General features: G+C 44.0%; 1 long non-coding RNA gene across 3 annotated transcripts in view; it reads left to right on the plus strand.

Moving 5' to 3' along the window:
* LOC118081821 (uncharacterized) overlaps positions 1-9,143 on the plus strand; it is a 37,169-nt gene extending 28,026 nt beyond the window's left edge. For 2 of the 3 annotated variants that reach the window (XR_004692130.3, XR_015949087.1), the window contains exons 2-3: positions 5,172-5,317; positions 8,767-9,143. This is a non-coding gene — a long non-coding RNA (uncharacterized LOC118081821). Of the gene's footprint in view, positions 1-5,171; positions 5,318-6,686; positions 6,834-8,766 lie in introns of all 3 variants that reach the window. The other variant, XR_015949088.1, reaches the window with a different exon arrangement.
* Positions 9,144-21,716: the final 12,573 nt, after the last annotated feature.

Consider the following 21,716-nt stretch of genomic DNA (forward strand, 5'->3'; position numbering starts at 1 on the left):
AAGCAAAATACATCTAAATATTACAGGAAAATAAGGTATCACTTTAATGCAATGTGAAAATATATAAATGTGGCCAAAATAGGAAAAATTACCAAGTATTAGGATAATTGGGCCAATCAACTACTCATTCCGGGCATCTCCCAAAGCTTACATATCTAATTGTCAGCTCCCCACTAAAGAATTTTTGGGATAGTTAGTTTTGCTTCCATTTTACAGATGCATTTGCACTGAAAGATAGTGACTTATTCAAGGCCATACTGGGTGTATACCCAAGTCTCCCTGATCAAAGGCAGTAGTTCTCTAACCATTGGATTCTCTCCCACTCTCTGAATGAACCCCTCCCATTGCAGGTAATATCCTGGATGTACACAAAACTTTAAATTGTTTTCTTGGATGAAAGTCCTCAGGGTTTCAGTGGCTCCAAAGTACAACTTGTATAAAATATTCACAGAAAAATGAAAGAAGATATATCTGCTGAAAAAGTTCAGAAGTTGATTTCCAATGTGCTAGTACCAGAGGTGAACCCCACATTGGCAAATCATGGAGAATCTTTCTCAAAGTGGAGCTGCTGATCTATATTCTGTAAGGTGAGTCTTCATCCTACCTGGTGAAAAGGCTATACCAACATCAGACACTGGCTTCCATCATGGTTACTACCAGATGCAAATCCCCTTAGTGACAACTTTGGACTCTGCTCCAAAATGGAGAAGCTGGCCTATCATCCGAAATATGACCATCTATTGTCTTTCCAGTTTTTGCTTTCATCTTAACGAATGTAACTGTGAATTAGCCATACTCAAAATGAACACAATCTCTTCTAACATGACCTAATGAAAGGGCTAAATAAATCCAAAGAGATTAGCCTTTTCATTCTCCTATGGGAAAGTGACAACATTAATGGTGTGTTTTCCAGGCCAATAGGTTTTCTGCATTTATTTTTATTCAGTCTTGTGAGACATTTTGTCAGGTCTTGTGAAAGTTAGTTGAACTTTCCCCCTCCCCCATGGATTGCCTGTCTTCCGCTTCACTCACCCCCACATTACATTTTGCAAGCTATTATCGACCGCTGTATCTCTCAATAGTTTTTAAAACACAGCAAACGTTTTAGCTTGTTGTTCACCTTCCTATTGAAGAAGAAATCTCCATCCTTTCATATATCTTATTCACAGGAGATGGAGAAGATAAAGCTACCCCTTTCGATCTAATGGAGCCATAACTAAACAAAACAAATCTCTTCTAAACCCCATCATTGTCTTGCCTCTGCACACACAGACACACAAAGAATTTTGCCGTGTCAGCTCTCCTGCTCATTTTAATTAAACAGTTCAAAGCCACAAAGCATTATTCAACAGCAAGTAGAAGCCTAGTCATATTTGACCAATAATTCCCATTGTCTCAATTAGCTTATTTCACCTTAAAACATAAAAGTCTTTGGTTTTAATGATAACTTGTGGGGGGTTTTAATGCACTTTTTCTTCAGGTTTGCCATGGCTGATCTTCACACTGACTCAGCTCATTATTATCTACACCAGTGGTTCCCATGGTCCACTAGAAAAATTGCTGAGGCTCCTAGCAGAACACTTGGTTATTTTTCTGCCTGTGGTAGCAATTTTAATATGTTGTGCTAGATGCTGTATGGTTTTTTATTGTATATTTTTACAGACTTGCATGGAACCATCTGAATGAGGTTCATGGACCTCTGATGGTGCATGGACCACAGTAGGGGAACTCCTAGTCTGCATTGACTCTAGGGGTTCAGACAGGGGGTCTCTCCCAGTCTAATCCTAAAATGACTCCAGGGCCTATTCAACAAGGATTGTAGCCTTGCAGCCAGAGTGTAAGAAAATGTTTGAAAATCGTTAGTGAATGGGGAGAAAGTTTCTCTCCAAAATAACCGTGTATCTTTATTGTTCACTGCTAAATTGCAATAAATCTTTGCTAAGCATGCCTAACATTATAAATTCAATTAATTATAATCATAACGCTCCATATATGCAGCCACTTTGCATTAGCATTGATTTCATAAAAACCTATTATATTAAGAACTATCCAATTTTTAAGTAACAATGACTATAATGGTATTGAGATACATGTACCCTGGTTTTTGCAGCTCCAATAAATCCTTCCATTTCCATTTTATGATCTGGATAAACTGGTAAGACATTTACATTTATATTTATGTTCCAAATGTGGCTGTCACTGATCAGGCTGGGAACACATTAATCTTGATTTTAATTATCAAAGTCAAACAAAGAAACCTTTCTTTCAATTGTAACCGTGTGAGGCTGAAATCTGCAGCTGCCTGATATCTCACAGCACTGCCCTATCGGAAGCTGGACAGCTTCCACAACAACATACAATGGAGTTTACTTTATTTCCCCCTGAAAGTCACAGGCAGTTCAAGTATCTAATCCACATCTCAACATAAGGGCCGCACTGTTTATTTAACCCCTGGAGGGTACTTCTCAGTTGCCATCTTCAGGTGCCTTTCTTTGGATCAACGATGAAGGGACAGAGAATAAGACTGACTTTTCAAGTTTCAAAACCTCTTTAGTTACATCATGTGTGCATGCTATTTTTTTTAAAAAAAAATTCTCCACATCTACACTCTCCATCTGCTTGCCTATCCATCTTTTTATACCAATGCCTTTCTTGAAACTGCTGTTTAGAGAAAGGAACACAGATTTTAATATATCCTAGCATCCAATGGATTACGTGGTTGGGCTGTGACCAAGAGCATGTCTTATGAATTTTGAATTATTGGTCAGCTTCCCCACTTAGTTCAATAGGAATATTCGGGGTCATTATAGCTGAAGATGGTAAGGCCTTCCAGTGCTCTAAGAATCACTTGAAAGTTAAAACATTGCCACTTTTATTCACATCAGTTTTAGCAAGTACATTTCTTGCAGCATTTTTTTGCCCTTTTAGCATTTCTTCAGTTCTATCCCTGTCATCTTTCTGTGTTACTGATTAGTCCTGAGGTCTTATAATACAGTCATACCTCATGTTGCATCCACTTCAAGTTACATCTTTTCAAGTTGTGGCCCGTGGCAACCCGGAAGTACTGGAATGGTTACTTCCAGGTTTCGCCTCTTGTGCATGTGCAGAAGCGTTAAATCGCGCTTCATGCATGTGCAGAAGCACTAAATCGTGCCAGGCGCAGGCACAGGCGCGTCACTTCTGGATGCGAACGCTTCAAGTTGCGGACGTGCCTCCGGGATGGATTACGTCCACAACTCGAGGTTCCACAATAATAAAAACACCTTTATCTCAGACAGCCAACTTTTGAAAGTTGAGATAAATTACACTTGAGACAAGTAACTACAGTGGTACCTCTACTTATGAATTTAATGCGTTCCGAACACACATTTGCAAGTCAAAAAAATTGTAAGTCGAATCCCATAGGAATGCATTGGGAGAAAAAATTCGTAAGTCGAAGCAACCCTATCTAAAAATTCGTAAGTAGAAAAAATCCTATCTAAACCGCATCCAAGATGGCGGACGGAGCTCCATTTGTAAGTAGAAAAATTCGTAAGTAGAGTTATTTGTAAGTAGAGGTACCACTGTATTTGCAATTACTGTACAGTTTTAAGGGCAGCCCCACATATAAAGTATTGCCGTTAAGAAGTGATGTACATACACCACAGTATTCGGTGTTGCTCTTCTGAAGTAAGTGGGGGAGCTGACAATTAATCCAAAATTCGTAAGACATGCTCCTAATCAAACCCAACCAGTCAACCATTGGAGACTAGGATATATTACAAAGCTGTTTCCCTGTTTATTTTAAAGGAGTTTGGCCCCACCCAGAGTAGGCATTCCTACCACTCCACAGCAGATGGTCTCTTGAGGCAACGGATGAGTAAATTCCCAAATAAAAGCCATCTTCAGGAACCACCTTGAAAAATAGCAGAACCACTAGAACACAGTGCCCATGAATTTCCCCAGAAGAACAGTATTGAAAAGCCTCCAAGAAAACTGACATCAAATTCCCCACATATCTCTCCAGGCATGGGTCATGTACCATGGAAACCATTCTCAGTACCTCTTTTGGTTACCACTGGAGTAACCAAAGCAGGCCAGTTTGATGCCTCCCTGAAAATAGATCTAGAAAATGGGTGGCATTCAACTAAGTTTCCTCAGAGTAGGCCCACTGAAATGAATGAGCAGGACTAAGTGACATCCATTAATTTAAATCAGTCTCCTCTGAATAAAATTTAATTGAACACCACTCATTTATTTATTTATCGACTGGTATCTATTTCATCCAGAAGTGCATGGAGCTGCTCAGCCACCACCTACTCAACTACTTTATCCAAGAATAGAACACTGGGCACTGACCTATATTCATCTGAAAAATGAAGGTTTTGCATACCACCTCCTTAGGGGAGCCTTCAGATCCCCAGAACGACCCTTACTGCCAGGTGCACCTGGTGGATCCCTAGTCCCTACTGGAATCTGGGGTCTGTATCATCACAGGAATCGCTGATGGCTCTTTCTCCAAGTCATTCTCTTCCCTAGCTGGCTTGCTTCTGGGCACAACACCCAGAAGAACTGGAGGGTTCATCCCCAGAACACAGACCGAATGCTAGAACCATAGGTCCTTTCTATGGCAGAACTCATCTCTTGAAGGTATGCAACAATACTAATAAGAATATCTGGGTCAGGAGTAGAGATGGGGGACATATTTGACCTACCAAATTTGCATTTTCAGAAACAATGTGCAAACTGAAACACACAACACCCATAAAAATTCGCAATTCACAAAATTTTGCAGTGCGGCTCTCCAGCCAAGTAAGCCAAGCAATGTGTTAAAAATGCATATACTAGGATTAAGCAGGGCTTTTTTCAGTTGGAACTCACAGGAACTTAGTTCTGGCACCTCTCAGATGGGTACAGTTGCCATTATAAGAGAAAAAGGGAGGCACTCGTGGTAAGTTCTGGCACCTCTTTTTCTAGGAAAATAGCACTGGAGTTAAGTAAACATAAAAATGCATATATTGGTGACAATAGCATACAAAGATGCATTTTATTAGGGGATGGGGTGTGTGTGTGTGTGTGTGTGTGTGTGTGTGGCAAAATTGCATACAAGATTGTGTAATACATGTTAGGGGAAAGTCTCACTGAAATGTTGATGAATTTTCATGTTTTGTTTTGTTTTTTAATTCACAAAGTGATGTGGAACTGTGGAAGACTGAACTCAAGAGTGGAAAATGAAATCAACAGATTTGTACATCTCTAATCCCTCACCACCAAATAATCCCAATAAACAGCCATTCATTGGAGGAAACGTTCCCAAGTCAATTGCTATTATTTCCAGGTAAACTTGAGACATGTCTTGTAATTTAATCTAGGCCTGGAATGAAACCAATGGAAGGACAGTGTAGATTAGATATCTCCTCTCTATGGAGTGCTTAGATGGGGGTCTTCATCTCTCCTTACAATCTGGCTCTTAGTAAGTCTTGCATTCCCTTGTTACTCACAAAATGCCCCACATTCTGGCAAGCAGGGATTCATGCTATTTGTATTTACTTGCCTTGGAATACAAACTTCTAAAGCTGGTAATGTTGTTGTTGTTGTTTAGTCATTTAGTCGTGTCCGACTCTTCGTGACCCCATGGACCAGAGCACGCCAGGCACTCCTGTCTTCCACTGCCTCCTGCAGTTTGGTCAAACTCATGTTTGTAGCTTCGAGAACACTGTTCAACCATCTCGTCCTCTGACGTCCCCTTCTCCTTGTGCCCTCCATCTTTCCCAACATCAGGGTCTTTTCCAGGGAGTCTTCTCTTCTCATGAGGTGGCCAAAGTATTGGAGTCTCAGCTTCAGGATCTGTCCTTCCAGTGAGCACTCAGGACTGATTTCCTTCAGAATGGATAGGTTTGATCTTCTTGCAGTCCATGGGACTCTCAAGAGTCTCCTCCAGCACCAAAATTCAAAAGCATCAATTCTTCGGCGATCAGCCTTCTTTATGGTCCAGCTCTCACTTCCATACATCACTACTGGGAAAACCATAGCTTTAACTATACGGACCTTTGTCGGCAAGGTGATGTCTCTGCTTTTTAAGATGCTGTCTAGGTTTGTCATTGCTTTTCTCCCAAGAAGCAGGTGTATTTTAATTTCGTGACTATTGTCACCATCTGCAGTGATCAGCTGGTAATACTCAGCCCTATTAACAGCTGAGTCGCATTTTCCAAGTTTCAAATAATGCTTCAAATAAAGTCATATGTGAAGTAACAAAAATGAACAGAGAGCACTACACAAGCATGCACATGGTCATTTTTCCTCACTATTGAACAGGTGACAGCTCACACCAAGTGTACATCTGAGGTAAGGTGCCCTGTGCATTACATTAGGTAAGCTTGAGGCCCATTTCAGAAATTAAAGACTCACATACAAGTTTCTTTAATTCACCTACACCAGGTTGTATCCCTAACTTCCCCTCCCTTTCCAAATAGACCCTTTGGGGATTTGGAAAGAGGTGAGAAGTGCATTTTTCATGCCAACCAAAACTGACTACATCATAAAACCGTCAGTTTCGTCGAAACTCAAGGTTTGGGATTTAGTTGCACACCTGAGGGAAGAGTTTCTTTCCAGATGCCAACCGACACACACCAAAATGCACGTATCTTACAGAGAGGTCTCCTAAAGGACTACATATCATGGTTGAACAGTATTTTCCTCTCTCTTAGGTTCTTAACCTGGGATTTGGGGTCCTTGGGACCAGGAGAAGTTATTAAACACCTCACCGTCGTGTCATGGCTTTCCAAGGGAATGGGTTGAGCTCACCTGGTATCAGACCAGTCCCAGATAAACGTGACCTACTGCTTCCTCTCAAGGTGCACTTGGTGTGTGGGTGGGCAAGAGTGAAAGTAACTAGGAAGGGTCTTGTTGCTCAAAGAACCCCTTCTCTCATAATACATGGGTCCTCAATGCACTTGCACGCACAACAATCTCTCTGTGGTGCTGCTGCTGTTGCTGAGGGTGATTTCTTACCTTCCCTTCAGCCCAAAGTCCCAGTTTAAAATGACAAGTAATCACAGAAATAGGCTGTGCCCTAAATAGGTGGCAAAAGTCAGAATAAAGTGTTTTCAGAAAAACCCCAAAACAGTATAATGAAGGCGCTCGGTGCAGTTCTGTGGGGAGGGAGTTCCACAGAGAATGTCGTCTTCCTGGCTGCTACGCCACTTCTTAGGGCAGTGGAACAACCAAGAGAACCCTTTGCTGATCTTAGCACCAAAGAGGGTCTGTCAGGAAGAAGGTGCATACTGAACATATAGAAGGCACCTTGGGAGGAACAGAGCATATCATAATTATAAAAGGAGAGCACAGAGTAAGTATAAAAGGAGGGCCCAAGTTCAAAAAGTTAAAGAAACAGTGGGCTGATGCCAGCTTGCTCTCAAGTTTGGCAGGAGGAACAGGGCAACCAATTCATCGTGTCCTCCCTCAAAGAGGGAGACCTGGAGACTGACCACCTGTGTTGTGGGTGCGTAAGATTGGTCAGCCACAACACCCGATTTGCAGTTCCCTCGATGTTGGGTTCAATCTGGCCAATGGGGCGCAGTCCAAACGGATCAAAGGACCTATATATACTCATGCACATGACCCAGAGCTTCCTCTTTCGGCCAGTGCATTCGGAACAAGCTAACAGCGTGTCCTCTGTGCAGCCGAGAGACTTACCTTTGACGGATCGTCCTGGTGATTTCTTCCCTTTATCCCCTTCTTTTCCATTAATTTGTTCCAAAAAATTTTCTTTCCCCCTTTTAATTTGACCCCTTTCCCTTCCCTTCTCCCTAGAGTGGCTTTTGCCCCACAGGGCTTTCAGCCCCTGAGCGCTCCAGGTTTTCGGAGCCTGCCACTACCCGTTTAATTATTTGCTCACGGGGCACTTTTTTTGCAGCGAATTCTATTCTTCAATTTCAGCTGCGGTTGCAGCTTCGGGGCCTTGTAGCCTTAACGAAGCATTGGGGCGATTTGCGATTTTCGCTGTTTGGGGCTGCTCCATCCAGCCGATTGCATTGTTGCCGTACTGAGAGTTCCCTCTCCATTAAAACAGCTATTTCTTTTTTGCCCGTTTTGCGTAAAGGCTGGTTGGGAATTTCCTAAGGGAGGGAACCGCCCCCCCTCCTTGGCCAGGCCGCCATTTTGAGTTCCCTTCTGCATTGGGAGAGGTTCAGCCCCACCTAGTTTTGGCGGGAGCGCCATCTTGTTTTGGCGGGAGTGCCTTCTTAATTGGGGGGAGTGCCATTAGTATTGTGGGAACATTGATTTAATACCCCCCCACCCAGTCACGGAGGACCGAGATGCCTATTAAGAGGGTGATTAGAGGTCCATCTCAATCACTGTATTCAGTACCAGCCCCAGCATATGCTGGATCGCTTGGGTGCAATTATGGCTAATATTGGATCAGACCCTGCTGCCATGACAAGGTTCAGTACAGAACTTGAGGGGGGGGTAGCCTGATTCTCAGCCTGGCCCCTCCACGTCATCCACTGTTTTTGAGGCTCATGGTCCTTTGGATGTGAGCGAGGGGAGCAAGGTTTATGACCCTTCTGGGGTCCTGCTTTCCCAATTTCAGCCTTCTAGGATCCCAGTGCAAGCTAGTCCTTGGGGTTGTCCTAGGAGTACGGGTGCTATGGTACAGCGGGCCTTTCGGTCCAGGCTGCCTCGTTCGCAGTCAGCACCCCCAGGGCCTGGGGTCGCGGGGTCTCAAGTAGCACAACATATGGGGGGAGGAATTTTTCCGCAGCCAAGCTCCTCACATGTTTTTAGTTCTGTGCAGGTTCGGTCGGCTCATTCACGGGTGGCGCTCAATGTCCAGTCTTCCGAGGAGGATCTCCCGGTGCCTAGAGTCCCTTCATCTGGTGGCAAGCAGCCGAGGAGTCATCGCTCCAAACACAGGGCCAAGAGGCACAGAGAGAGTGATTCCTCCTCATCTACTGATATGTCTCCTCAAACCTCTGATCATGACTCAGACACAGTCCTGGGTCTGTACTGGGGTCACAGTGAGGGGGCTTTGGGCCTTCCCAGGTGTGCATGGCAGCGTAGAGCCAACACGCACAGGGCAAATCGTTCTCGCCCTGTACAACCACTCACTTTCTGTAATCAATAAAGTTGTGGCCTAAATTCTGCCAAAAACCAAACTAAAATTTGAGTCAAATGTGTCTTCATTTAGGGGGGAGGTCTCTGAGTCAGAACACGCAACAGTAAGTTTCTCATTGGTCCTTTTTTTTGCAGCCTAACACAGTGTAGCACATTTGACAGAGGGGAATAAAAATGGGAAAATGTGACATGATGGAGAAAAGCTTCAGAATAGCTGCAAAACAGCTTCTGAGTAGAGCAGGAGCATTTAATTTGAGAATTTTAGCATTCTAGCCACTGAATCCTTAAAAGTATATACAGTGGTACCTCGACTTACGAACGACTCAACAACCAAATTTTCGACTTATGAATGGGGCAAATGGTCGAACGCTTACGAATTTCTTGACATCTGAACGGATACCGTGGCGGTTTTAGATAGGGTTTTTTCGACTCACGAATTTTTAGATGGGGTTGCTTCGACTTACGAATTTTTCCATTTCCAATGCATTTCTATGGGAAATCACATTTCCAATGGCGCTTTTCGACTTACGAATTTTTCGACCTACAAAGGTGCCTTCGGAACGGATTAAATTCATAAATCGAGGCACCACTGTATAGTCATTCATTAATTGCTATTGCACTAGGTCTTTGAGTGGTAGTGATAGCATTAGAATTGTGCCCTGGAAATGACTTATGGGGCAGGGTAGATGAATGGGAAAAAAATTATTCAGTTATAGTACATGTTCCTGATGGATAAATTGGTCAACAGCTGACAAAAATCTCTAGATTACTACTTTTAATCTTGTACAATCAAAAGATTTATACAGCTGTCTCAACTTCATTTTGTAGTTTCCTTATTCTTCTTCCTTTTGATTTAATTAGCTTTTGGTAGGTTTTGGTTTAACGCTTCTTAAGCCAGGCAGTAAAATGACTTTTCTCCATAACCAATTAATTACATTTTATGTGCTCTAAAGTCTATTAAGAAAGAAAAGGATGGCCTTTAAACCTCAGCCATATATTACGCTACTAACTGTACTTTCTGTATAAGGAAATATTTAAGCTTATTCCCTTAGTATTGACTAAAAAAAATAAAAATAAAAATCCAGCAACAAACCCCAAGGCTCTCCTGTTTTAGCTAAAGAAATATTCAGATTGTTTTGAATGTTTAAGAGCTGCAGCCTCCTTGAATCCTGTTGATAGATTCGTCCTTTTTTTATATATCTCAACTGTCATTTATCAATAAACCTCTGGTGCACCATTAGTAATGTTCACAAATGGAAATTGGCTCAAAAGTACACTTCTAGTAATAAATTGGGGCAAGCAGCCAAGCTGTTACATCACTTTGGATTCGATTTAGGTGCTCTTTTGATACCTTAATTGTAAGTGACTTTGACAGTTTTATTTGCCTGGTTCAGCAGTGTTAGCAGCGAAACCGCATTTGCATATCCCCCTGACATCCAACTGTGTCAACCTGAATGTTTTATAAAGTGGTTTATAAAGTCGGTGTTTCCCACCCCCACCCCCAAGGAAACAACAAACTGTGCCACAAAATGATGCCTCCTGCGTGTTCAGGCCTCTCATTCCCAGCACAAACTTATTCCTTCTGTCTGCTCACACTTCTCTTCATTCATTGTTAAGTTTCTGTTGGTTCCATTAAGACATCTTGGCCATGATGAAATGCACACGTGGATTCCCAGTAGTGCAATATGACCAATAGTAGAGCAGTTTTGGTTTCCAGTTCCTTTCCCACACCATGGGCATCAGCTCTCTCAACACCGGAAAGAGGCACAGATGAAGGAGAAGGGAATGAAAGGGGTTAAATCATTCCCTGCAACCTCCCAGAGTATAAGAGGAATAGGCTGACCTGCAGTCGCCTCAATGGCTTGCCCCCACGCAGATATGTGCAGGTCAGACGGATGTGCTGGGTGCTAAGCACTTTGCAAGCCCCCCCCCATCGCCATGAAAAGCAGAGTATAGAAATTATTGTTTGTTTGTTTGTTTGTTTGTTTGTTTGTTTGTTTGTTTGTTTGTTTTACCCCACCCATCTAGGCAGGCCTCCCTAGCCACTCCCCACCCAACAGAATATTAAAAACATGATAAAGCATCAAACATTAAAAACTTCCCTAAACAAGGCTGCCTTTAGGTATTTTCTAAATGTCAGGTAGCTGTTTATCTCTCGGACCTCTGATGGGAGGGTGTTCCACAGGGCAGGCACCACTACTGAGAAGGCCCTCTGCCTGGTTCCCTGTAACTTCGCTTCTCGCAATGAGGGAACCGCCAGAAGGTCCTCGGCGCTGGACCTCAGTGTCCAGGCTGAACAATGGGGATGGAGACACTCCTTCAGGTATACTAGGCCGAGGCCGTTTAAGGGTTTAAAGGTCAGCAGCAACACTTTGAATTGTGCTCGGAAATGTACAGGGAGCCAATGTAGGTCTTTCAGGACCAGTGTTATTGTTAGGTTTCTATTCCTCTCACTGTGCAGGTCACATGCCTGTGTTATGCATTCCAGCAAAGATTGTTGGAATCACGGGAGCGGATGTTTGCTGTATTCTGATTCCATGATTTCTTTTGTTCTGCCTTACGCTTAATAAAGTAGCTTTTAGTACACAATCTCAGCCTGGCTTCGTCTGCGTTTTATCTCTGCTGGACTCTGAATATGTACTCAGTGTCTCCAAGACATGAGTCGTAATAAATTGTCAGGAAGGGCTGTCAGAACTCCCTAGACCTGCACGCTGAACGCAGATGGGAGAGACGGGCCGATTCATTCCTGCATTATGCCTGTGGATCGTTCCTGCCCCTGCCTGACCCGACAGTTATATGTTCCTGGTGGCCACTCCCAGTCACCAGTCTAGCTGCCACATTCTGGATTAGTTGTAGTTTCTGAGTCACCTTCAAAGGTAGCTCCACGTAGAGCACATTGCAGTAGTCCAAGCGAGAGATAACTACAGGATGCACCTTTCTGGCAAGACAGTCTGCGGGCAGGTAGGGTCTCAGCCTGCGTACCAGATGGAGTTGATAAACAGCTGCCCTGGACACAGAATTGACCTGCGTCTTCATGGACAGTTGTGAGTCCAAAATGACTCCCAGGCTGCGCACCTGGTCCTTCAGGGACACAGTTACCCCATTCAGGACAAGGGAATCCTCCACTCGCCTACTACTCATGTATAATCATACATAAGCTCTCAAACAGATTAAGCATTTTTAAGTTCCATTGATCTCAATTTGATCTCAAGTGGACAAGAATACAGCACGTGTTTAACTATCTCCCTCTGAAATAAGTAGGACTTCAAAATGTTTAACTTTGATTGCATTGTGCTGATATCTTTCAAAATATTAACTTTAATTATTCATTAAAAGAAATGGTTTACTATTCCCGACTCTCTTATTTTATTTTATTTTTGCATGAGATTCAATTGGCATAAATTATATTTCTCATGGCGTTACTGATATTTGCCCATTTAAATGAAAAATCTGAGCATTTATTAAGGTTCTGTGAAATAAAATAAAATAAAAACCAATATGCTAATCTTAGTCATGATTCATTTTAATTCTGGAGAGTGTTCCAAGCAAATGACATTAATTAAATGGGTGGTGGTGATCACTGGGTTTTGGGGAAATATAATTGTGTCGTACGTGTATTGTTTGGCTTTGCATTTTATGACATTTTGTTTTCATCCTGGAAAGTTTTCTTTTTTTCATTGTTTATGTTGAAACGATTTGCTAATGACTTTGATCCTTAAATTTCGTTAGTGTATTTTGGGCCACTGTTCCGGCATATGAGCAAATACCAATATTACAGTCACCATGTTAGAAGGCCACTAGAATTAATATTCAGGTCCAGTACAGCTGTACTGCAATATTTCAATTAGATGAATGAGGAAATGCTACTAGGAAATGAGTAGGCATTGTGGGATTTGTGGATTTAACATATACATAAATGATTTTCAGGCAGGAATGAAATGTGGGTACAAATCTGTGCAAGCAGATCTCTGTAGACTATGTGAATGGGTAAAGTAATGGCAGACAGCTACCACAGATCAAGTCTCCAGTGGCAACTCCCCCTGCCTCTTCCACACATAACCAGCGCTACAGATGGATCAGGTTATTTCCATTTCATGTCAGTTTTACATATCTTCAATCATACCCCCATTTCACCCTGTTTTTGTAGGGGGGGTTTAAAACCACAGAAAATCCCAATTAAAATTGTGCACATTTTCCCTAAAATAGCTTTCTATTTATTGTCTTTCTATGTCTTTTCTATACTTTTTGAGGTAATTTGTATGTAACTTTCATGCAATTCCACAGATCCAGAATAGATTCCAATGTATAGTTAGCAGAGTAACAACTTAAACACGTTGCAGTATTCCCTTAAATAGACCAGAGGCAATTGTATTTCGTCCAGCAGAGCTTTACTGCTACTGAAGGCAAATGAACATAATGGTCACAAATCCAATACATTCAGAATTAGCACTGTCCATAAGGAATCCAGTTGCAGCAGACTTACTTAACACTATGGTATATACAGAACACCACACCAGAAGGAAAAGAGATAGAAAGAGAGTGTAAAACTCAGGCTCCTTCTGGCCTCTTATTATAGTCAGCATGACCTTGACAGAAGAGATAACAGAACCAGTTTAAACCAGCTGTACTCAGCTTCTCTGAAGGAACAACCCAAACATCATGAACCTTCTTTCACACAGAAAAGCTTCCAGAAGCTTCCAGAACCCTCTTGATTAACTAGAATAGGAAAGATCTCTACACATCAGATCACTACTTTCTGTACTAAGAAATGCAAACTGACAGTAACTTCCCCATAAAATACACATTTTTCTACAATTTTTTAAGCAAAACTGCACCACAAAACTCAGAGAAGTGTGAAATTCAGTTGTTAACTGTGTTTTGATCTGTGTATAAATCTGGAAACAATGAATTAGGTCATTTTGCTTTAAAATATGGACTGGACAAAATATCTCTACGCAACCCCAAGATTATCTCCTGAGCTGGACATGAGTCAGCGTGATATGGCTGCTTAAAAAAAATGCTAATGCAATCTTTACACTGCCTTAACTGAACCATAGTGTCCACATGACAAGAAGTGATAATCTCAGTCTAGTTTGAACTGGGCAGACCACATCTTGAGTGCTATCTCCACCTCTAAGGAACCACATTTCAAGAAGCACATTTAAAAAAAAAAACTGGTACATGGCCAGGGAAGTGTCACCAGACTGATGAGGAGTCTCGAAACCAAGTCCCATGAAGAAAGCGCTGAATATGTTTGGCCTGGAGAAGAGGAGATTAAGGGAAAGACATGATAGCAGTCTTCAGATATTGACAGGCTGCCACAACAGAGATATTCTCTGCTGCTCCAGAGCGCAAGACTTGAACTAATGGGGGAACGTGGGAGGAAAAGAAAAATTTGGCTAAATGCTCAGCGAAACCTAGTGGCAGGAGCTGTTAGACAGTGGAAGAAACTTTCTTGGAAAGAGGTGGGCTCATCTTTGCTGAACGGATTTAAAGAGAGGCTGGGTAGACATCTGTTAAGGATGCTGCAATTGCATGCACTCAGGGCCAGCCCAAGATATTTTGGCACCTGAGGCGAACCACAAAATGGTGAGCCACTCCAGCGGCGGGAAGGTAAACGGCGTTTCCGTGCACTCTGGCTTCCGTCATGGTGTTCCATTGCGCCAGAAGTGGTTTAGTCATGCTGGCCACATGACCCGGAAAGCCGTCTGTGGACAAATGCCGGCTCCCTCGGCCTGAAAAGCAAGATGAGCGCCACACCCCATAGTCGCCTTTGACTGGACTTAACCGTCCAGGGGTCCTTTATCTTTACCTTACTTGTAAATTCTCTATGATCTATAGAGAACTTGGCTGGATTCTTTGCATGCTTTGGCGCCAACAAAATCCGGCATGACTTTTCACAGCCTGGGTTCTCTATAATTCATTTAAAGCTCAGGAAAGGGAAGGATCCGTTGCTTCCCTGCTCCCTTTGTTGCTGGAATTTTGTAGAAGTAGAAAGATATTGGTTTTGCCAGCTGCAAAGGCAGAAGACTCAGACTCCCCTTTTTCACACTTCTCTGCACAGACTCAGGATCCCAGGAAGCGGGATGGGGTGTGTGTGTGTGAATTGCAGTGACTAGCCATGAAGGCAGGTCCACAGGTGTCAGCCCCTGTTGATGAGCTTCAATTTTTATTACATGTTTATTGATGGCTCCCTTCATTCCATGGGATCCTGGGGTGGTGTGCAGAATAGCCAAAGCAAATGCAAAACCCTAGCCAACAACATAAGCACTGAGAATTAAAACAATATTCACTGGGAATATTGCACCATACCAACAAGAATTCAGCAGCAGGTATAAAAATGCATGTAACAGGGTTTGCACTCCACCTCCCTGGGGTGAAAAGATGTGCCTTAAAGCTGCTGCTGAAATGTAAGTAATGCCAAGTAACACAAGCCAGGGTGGAAAGAAGCCCTAATTTCAAAGAGGTCTAAATTGGCTGTGACTACCCCCTAAAGAGATCCTCCACTCATACTGAACATCTGAAAAAATCAGCTCAGTGTGCTGCAGCAGTGAAAAGAGCAAGTTCACTGCTAGAAGGATAGAGACTGACACAGCCAGCAGTTACCTAGTAACAGGGTCATTCCTGGGAATGGTGGAGAGCAGGGTGGCAAGGAAACAGCAAGTGTTCCCAGATGGCACTGATTATCCGGATCCACGTCCATTTGGATTCAGGCCAGGTTTCAGAACAGAATCAGAAGTAACTAACTTGTGGGTTTCGTTACTACAAGACGTGGTAACATCCACAAGGTTCGGTGGCCTTTTAATAAAAGGATTAGACCAGGGGTCCCCAGACTTACCGCGCAGCGGGCCGGAGGGTAGTGGAGTGCGCGCGCAGCGGGCCGGAGGGCGGGGGAGTGCGCGCCCGTGCGCATGCGCACACGCACACGGGCGGGGGAAAATCGCCGAAAATCGCTTGTGCGCATGCGTATGGGCCTCCCCCAACCCGGAAGTGCATCGGAAATGACCTCTTCTGGGTCGGGAGAGGCCCATACGCATGCGCACAAAGGATTTTCGGCGATTTTTTGCCGATTTTTAAGATCGTCGCCGCGCTGCGCGCCGTAAGATTGGGCGGCGGCAGCGGGCGGCGGGGGTCGTCGCGGGCCGGATTGGGAGGCCGATTGGGCCGCATCCGGCCCGGGGGCCGTAGTTTGGGGACCCCTGGATTAGACACATTCACGGAGGATAGGACCATGCGTGGCAATTAGCAAAGATAACAAAAGCTGGAATTCAACATTGCGCTATAATGAACTTTCCGTTTGTGCAAGTCTCTTCCTGCCCACTGGTCTGGGAAACAACCGTGAGCCAGGAATACCAAAGTAGGGGGAAGCCCCATTGCACAAGCGGAAGTCCTTGCACAGGTGGATCCTGTCCAATGCCTGTAATACGGTCCCCACTTATCTGGCAGGTGTAAGCCCTATTGAACTCGTAGGATTTACTTCTGAGTAGGCATGGGTAGGATTACACTGTAAATGGTTAGGCTAGGCCAGGCTTCCACCATCTCGGCCCTCCTGATGTTTTTGGCCTACAACTCCCATGATCCCTAGCGAGCAGGACCAGTGGTCAGGGATGATGGGAATTGTAGTCTCAAAACATCTGGAGGGCCGAGGTTGAGGAAGCCTGGGCTAGGCCTTTGAGTACCAATTTGCAGCAGACAAAGATGGCTATCTTCAACATTTCCTTGGAGCAAATGAGCAACCAGGGTACCTGATTGGCCAGTGCTGAAATAATAATGCCCAATGGAAGCACAGCATTTTTCTTTTTCCAAGGATAGGGAGTCCGTGGTCCTCCAAATGCTACTGGATTCCAGCTCCCATCATTCCTGTTCATCAAACATGCTGGCTGGGGCTGATGGTAGTTGGAGTCCAGCAACACCTGGAGGGCCACAGGTCCCCCATCCTTGTCTTATGCTCTTGGTTGCATCACTAAAACAACAGTGGGCACATGCCACTATGGATGCATACAGGTTTTATACCTATTTCCATGGCTTCCCCCAAAGATTCATTGGAATTACAGTTTGGCAAGGTTTTTGAAAATTTGGTTACTGTACTGTTGTTCCATAGCTCCCACCCCATACACCATAACCAAGGACACATCACAAGCAATTCCTCTGAAATGAACAGTGCAAGCCTATTTATGGATGAGTGCTGAGAACAGAAGTCAGCTTGTTTTCATCAGGAAAAATATAGCCAGTGCTGTATCGTTTGAAATGTAATTGACCATCTCCTATTTTACTCATACATAAAGCCGAGGTGGGAATCTCTCCCTGCCATCTAAACCACAGAGCACAACAGAGTTCTGCAGAAGCAAAATAGGATTTTCTTGCACACCATTAAATCCTATTTCCTTCACTGTTCTGCGAAATGCTCTTTATACATGGTTGGGAGTTCAAGCTATGGCTCCAGCAGGTTTTTCAAATGGGGTGATATCTTCTTTGGAAATATGGAGACACTGCAAAATAAGTATTAGTTGAGTGCAAATCTTTCCTCCGATCTACTGCTGTTGCTATTTTCTCCCTTTCCCCAAGCCGTGTTTTTTATGTATTCATTCATTCATTAAATTTGGGCGGCTTCCAACAGAAATATTAGAATACACTAATTTCTTAAAGATTAAAAGCTTCCCTAAACAGAGCTGCCTTCAGATGCCCTCTAAAAGTCTGGTAGTTGTTTTTCTCTTTGACATCTGGTGGGAGGGCGTTCCACAGGGCGGGTGCCACTACCAAGAAGGCCCCCTACTTGGTTCCCTGCAACTTCGGTTCTCGCAGCGAGGGAACCGCCAGAAGGCCCTCGGCACTGGACCTCAGTGTCCGGGCAGAGCGATGGAGGTGGAGACACACCTTCAGGTATACTAGACCGAGGCTGTTTAGAGCTTTAAAGGTCAGCACCAACACTTTGAATTGTGCTCGGAAATGTACTGGGAGCCAATGCAGGTCTTTCCAGACCGGTGTTATGTGGTCTCGGCGGCTGCTCCCAGTCACCAGTCTAGCTGCCGCATTCTGGATTAATAGTAGTTTCCAGGTCACCTTCAAAGGTAGCCCCACGTAGAGCGCATTGCAGTAGTCCAAGCGAGAGATAACTAGAGCATGCACCACTCTGGCGAGACAGTCCGCGGGCAGGTAGGGTCTCAGCCTACGTACCAGATGGAGCTGATAGACAGCTGCCCTGGATACAGAATTAACCTGCGCCTCCATGGACAGCTGTGAGTCCAAAATGACTCCCAGGCTGTGCACCTGGTCCTTCAGGGGCACAGTTACCCCATTCAGGACCAGGGAGTCCTCCACACCTGCCTGCCTGCCTCCTGTCCCCCACAAACAGTACTTCTGTCTTGTCAGGATTCAACCTCAATCTGTTAGCCGTCATCCAACCTCCAACCGCCTCCAGGCACTCACACAGGACCTTCACCGCCTTCACTGTATACCACCTTCATCCATAGATCTCAGGGTCAGTGGCGGAGGAAGAGGAGTGCGGGGGGAGAAGGGTCCGTCCCAGGTATGAAAGACCTTTCGCTTGTCACTTGCCCTATCCTACAGCAGCTGAGAAAATTAGGCTTTTGGAAGGGCTCTCCAGGAAAGTGATGAATCCCTTTTCTTATGAAGGACTTGGTGCCAAGGGTATTTGGACTTGGCTAGTGAAGGATGGAGGCCACATAAAGAGTCACAGCCTGGGTTGCTGCCTTTCCTCACTCTCCCCTGGAGACATGGAATGTACTCTAAGTACACTCCATTTTTCATGCTACAAACCATGGCTAAGGACCCCAGTAAGCAATTGGTTTAATAAAATTATGTGGCAGTGCAATTTGCATCAGTGTTGTCAGCAGACTGGCTGCTGGAGATGGCTTTTTTCTTTTGTTTTTCCTACCCATGTTCCTTCAGACAAAGGGGGTTTCAGCCCAAAGTCTGATCACTTTGCAAGTCTTTCTAAAGGTCTTTATTTAAAGATCAAATGGTTAGTTTTAACTTTAGCGTTTGCTTTCTATTTTCCCCGGTCACCCAGGTCAGTGGCTAGAACGTATGTAAGGAAAACAATAGCACTTTGAGTTCATAAACACCAGTTGCTGGGAAGGGTCATCACAATCCCAAAAGCCCAGGCCAACCAAAATGTTAGCTACAATCCACTCCCTTGTGGCCAGCTGGCCATTATGCACTCAGCCTGCAACATGCAGGGCATCCTCTCTCTAAATATAACAGAGGCGGAACAGCTTGCCAGTTTCTCCTGTGCCCGTTGAGCGTGTTTCTGTCTGTTCCTGCTGCAAAGCCAATCTGCTCATAATCTGCTTGAAGTAAAAAGACACCAGATACGCCAAAGATCTGTCCTGATCTCTCAGTCAAGTACACGGATGGCAATGGATATGACAATATTCCTTTTTTAAAAAAATCTATTCGTAAAAAAGTTGTCTTCCAGCTACACAATTTTGACTCTAGAGCAACTTCTCTGAAGGTATTGTTATAAAATCATATTGGGGGGGGGGTTTGCAGGACACCATTATTAATGAACAGAGAGGGGTGACAGAATTTGACAGCTGCAATACCCAGAATCCTGTTCAATGCCATCTTCCCTGTCTCCCCACCCCTCCCGCTAGGACGCGACCCTGCCTGAAGGAAGGCTTAAGGATCTGCATATGCACAACAGTTAGCATAAACTCACACATTTCCCCTCTCCACCTCCCCTCCGCCCAGAACAAAACAATGTTTCCAGAAGAAGGGGGGGGGAAACCGCCCAAATCCAAAGTGACACTTTTCTACTCAAGTTAATAATACAGCCTATTATATGTTCTCTTACCATGAAATCTCTATCCGCTGCCTCTGTATTAGAATTGCTAGTATCTCTCTGTATTGGAATTGCTGTTTTATATCTTAGAACTGTATATGTCAGGACTGCTACCTTTTAATTAAAAATCCCTGTATTAGGTATGTTTTCCAGGTATATTTTCTGTATGATCCCTGTATGATCCCAACCCACCTGAACCTTGCCCTACTACCACCCTATACCCATTCAAGGACACACGGACAATAGAGGGATTAGCTGGAACAACTTTATTCAAATAAATTGCCATCCTCAACGTAGCCCACCCTTCCATGGCCTGGAGGAAAACACCTGCCGGGTGGACTTCCACCCCACGGAAATCGCCAGGAACTGCCCCACCTCTGCAACCATCTCGACTGATTGCCCTTCCTGCCAAACAACAGGGAGCACCATCAGCGACAGGAGAAGAGCGATTGACATCTCTCCATCTGAAAGGAAAAGTCATCTCCGCACCCAGCTAATCCGATCCCCCACCCGTCGCCCTTGTCTCCCACTCCCTCCGAGTCCAGAGATTTCCATGCAGGGACAGGAGGGTATATAAGGGGACTTTACCATTTTCCGGGGTTCCTTCCTTCTTTCCAGAGGCAGGGACCCTACAGCTGTAGCTTTGCATTCTGCAATAAAGGGATCAGTTTGTTTTTCCTGACAGCATCGTGTGGTCTCTGTCATTTTCCCGGCGGAGCTGAACTTAGTGCAAATTTTGGAGCTTCCGACCCGCGTCTGTCCTTCTTAAAAGGCAACGCATTTTGGGGTACATTTTTCATAACAGTATATTCAGTGGCGGAGCATGCCCTGTGGGTGCCTCGAGTTAGAAATGCCTCAGGTTACAAACACTTCAGGTTACAAACTCTGCTAACCAGGAAGAGTGACCTCGAGTTGAGATCTTTGCCCCAGGATGAGAACGGTAATTGTGGGCCGGTGGCAGCTAGAGGCCCCACTAGCGAAAGCATGCCTCTAGTTAAGAACAGTTTCAGGTTAAGAACGGACCTCCGGAACAAATTAAGTTCGTAACTAGAGGTACCACTGTATTTTTAAAACACATATTTTTGCCATTGTCACCCCCTGCAGTTATGACACCCAGGGCGGACTGCACCCACCGCACCCCCCTTCCTACACCACTGGGTATATTATATTTTTGTCTCAGTCTTGTCCTCCAGATTATGGCATGACATTTATATGATGCAGAACTCCTGTGTGTGGCATGATACATGTTTGGCGATGTATCTTGTTATATTTCTTTTAAAATTTGAATAGTTTTTAAAATAAATACATTTGCATAAAGTTTATTTACAGGAGGACAATTGGATAGTTGCTGGTTGAGAATTTGAGATATATAAACAGAAGAGTAGGTGTTTCTTCAGGAGAGAGAGATGGGCAGCTCCATTTATTGTTCAAATGAACAGCTAGTAACAAATGCACTTAATCTGTTTGATTGAACAAGTTTATTGAACTCAGGTTCCAGATGTGAATGCTTTAGCAGCAGGGAAGTGCTGAGAATAACTGAGAAGGGAACTGCACCAGAATTTTTTGGGGGGGAAGAGGAATGGCAACCTGAAAAAGAAAGCAATTTTTCATTCACTGCTACACTGTAATATGTAAACTCAGCCTTGAGACAGTGGTTCCTCTCTTTCTGGAGCTTATGTTTGGGTTTTTTATGATATTGTTTTATTTTGTTTTGTTTTGGGTGAGGTAGTTTAATTTTAGTATAATTGTTTCTTGCTTTGTTTTTATTTTTATTATTTTGTTAAGTTATTGTATAGTTTGTATTTTGCTTTTCAAG

The sequence above is a fragment of the Zootoca vivipara genome, chromosome 3, assembly GCF_965207765.1.
Source record: "Zootoca vivipara chromosome 3, rZooViv2.hap1.1, whole genome shotgun sequence".
NCBI classification, from domain to species: domain Eukaryota; kingdom Metazoa; phylum Chordata; class Lepidosauria; order Squamata; family Lacertidae; genus Zootoca; species Zootoca vivipara.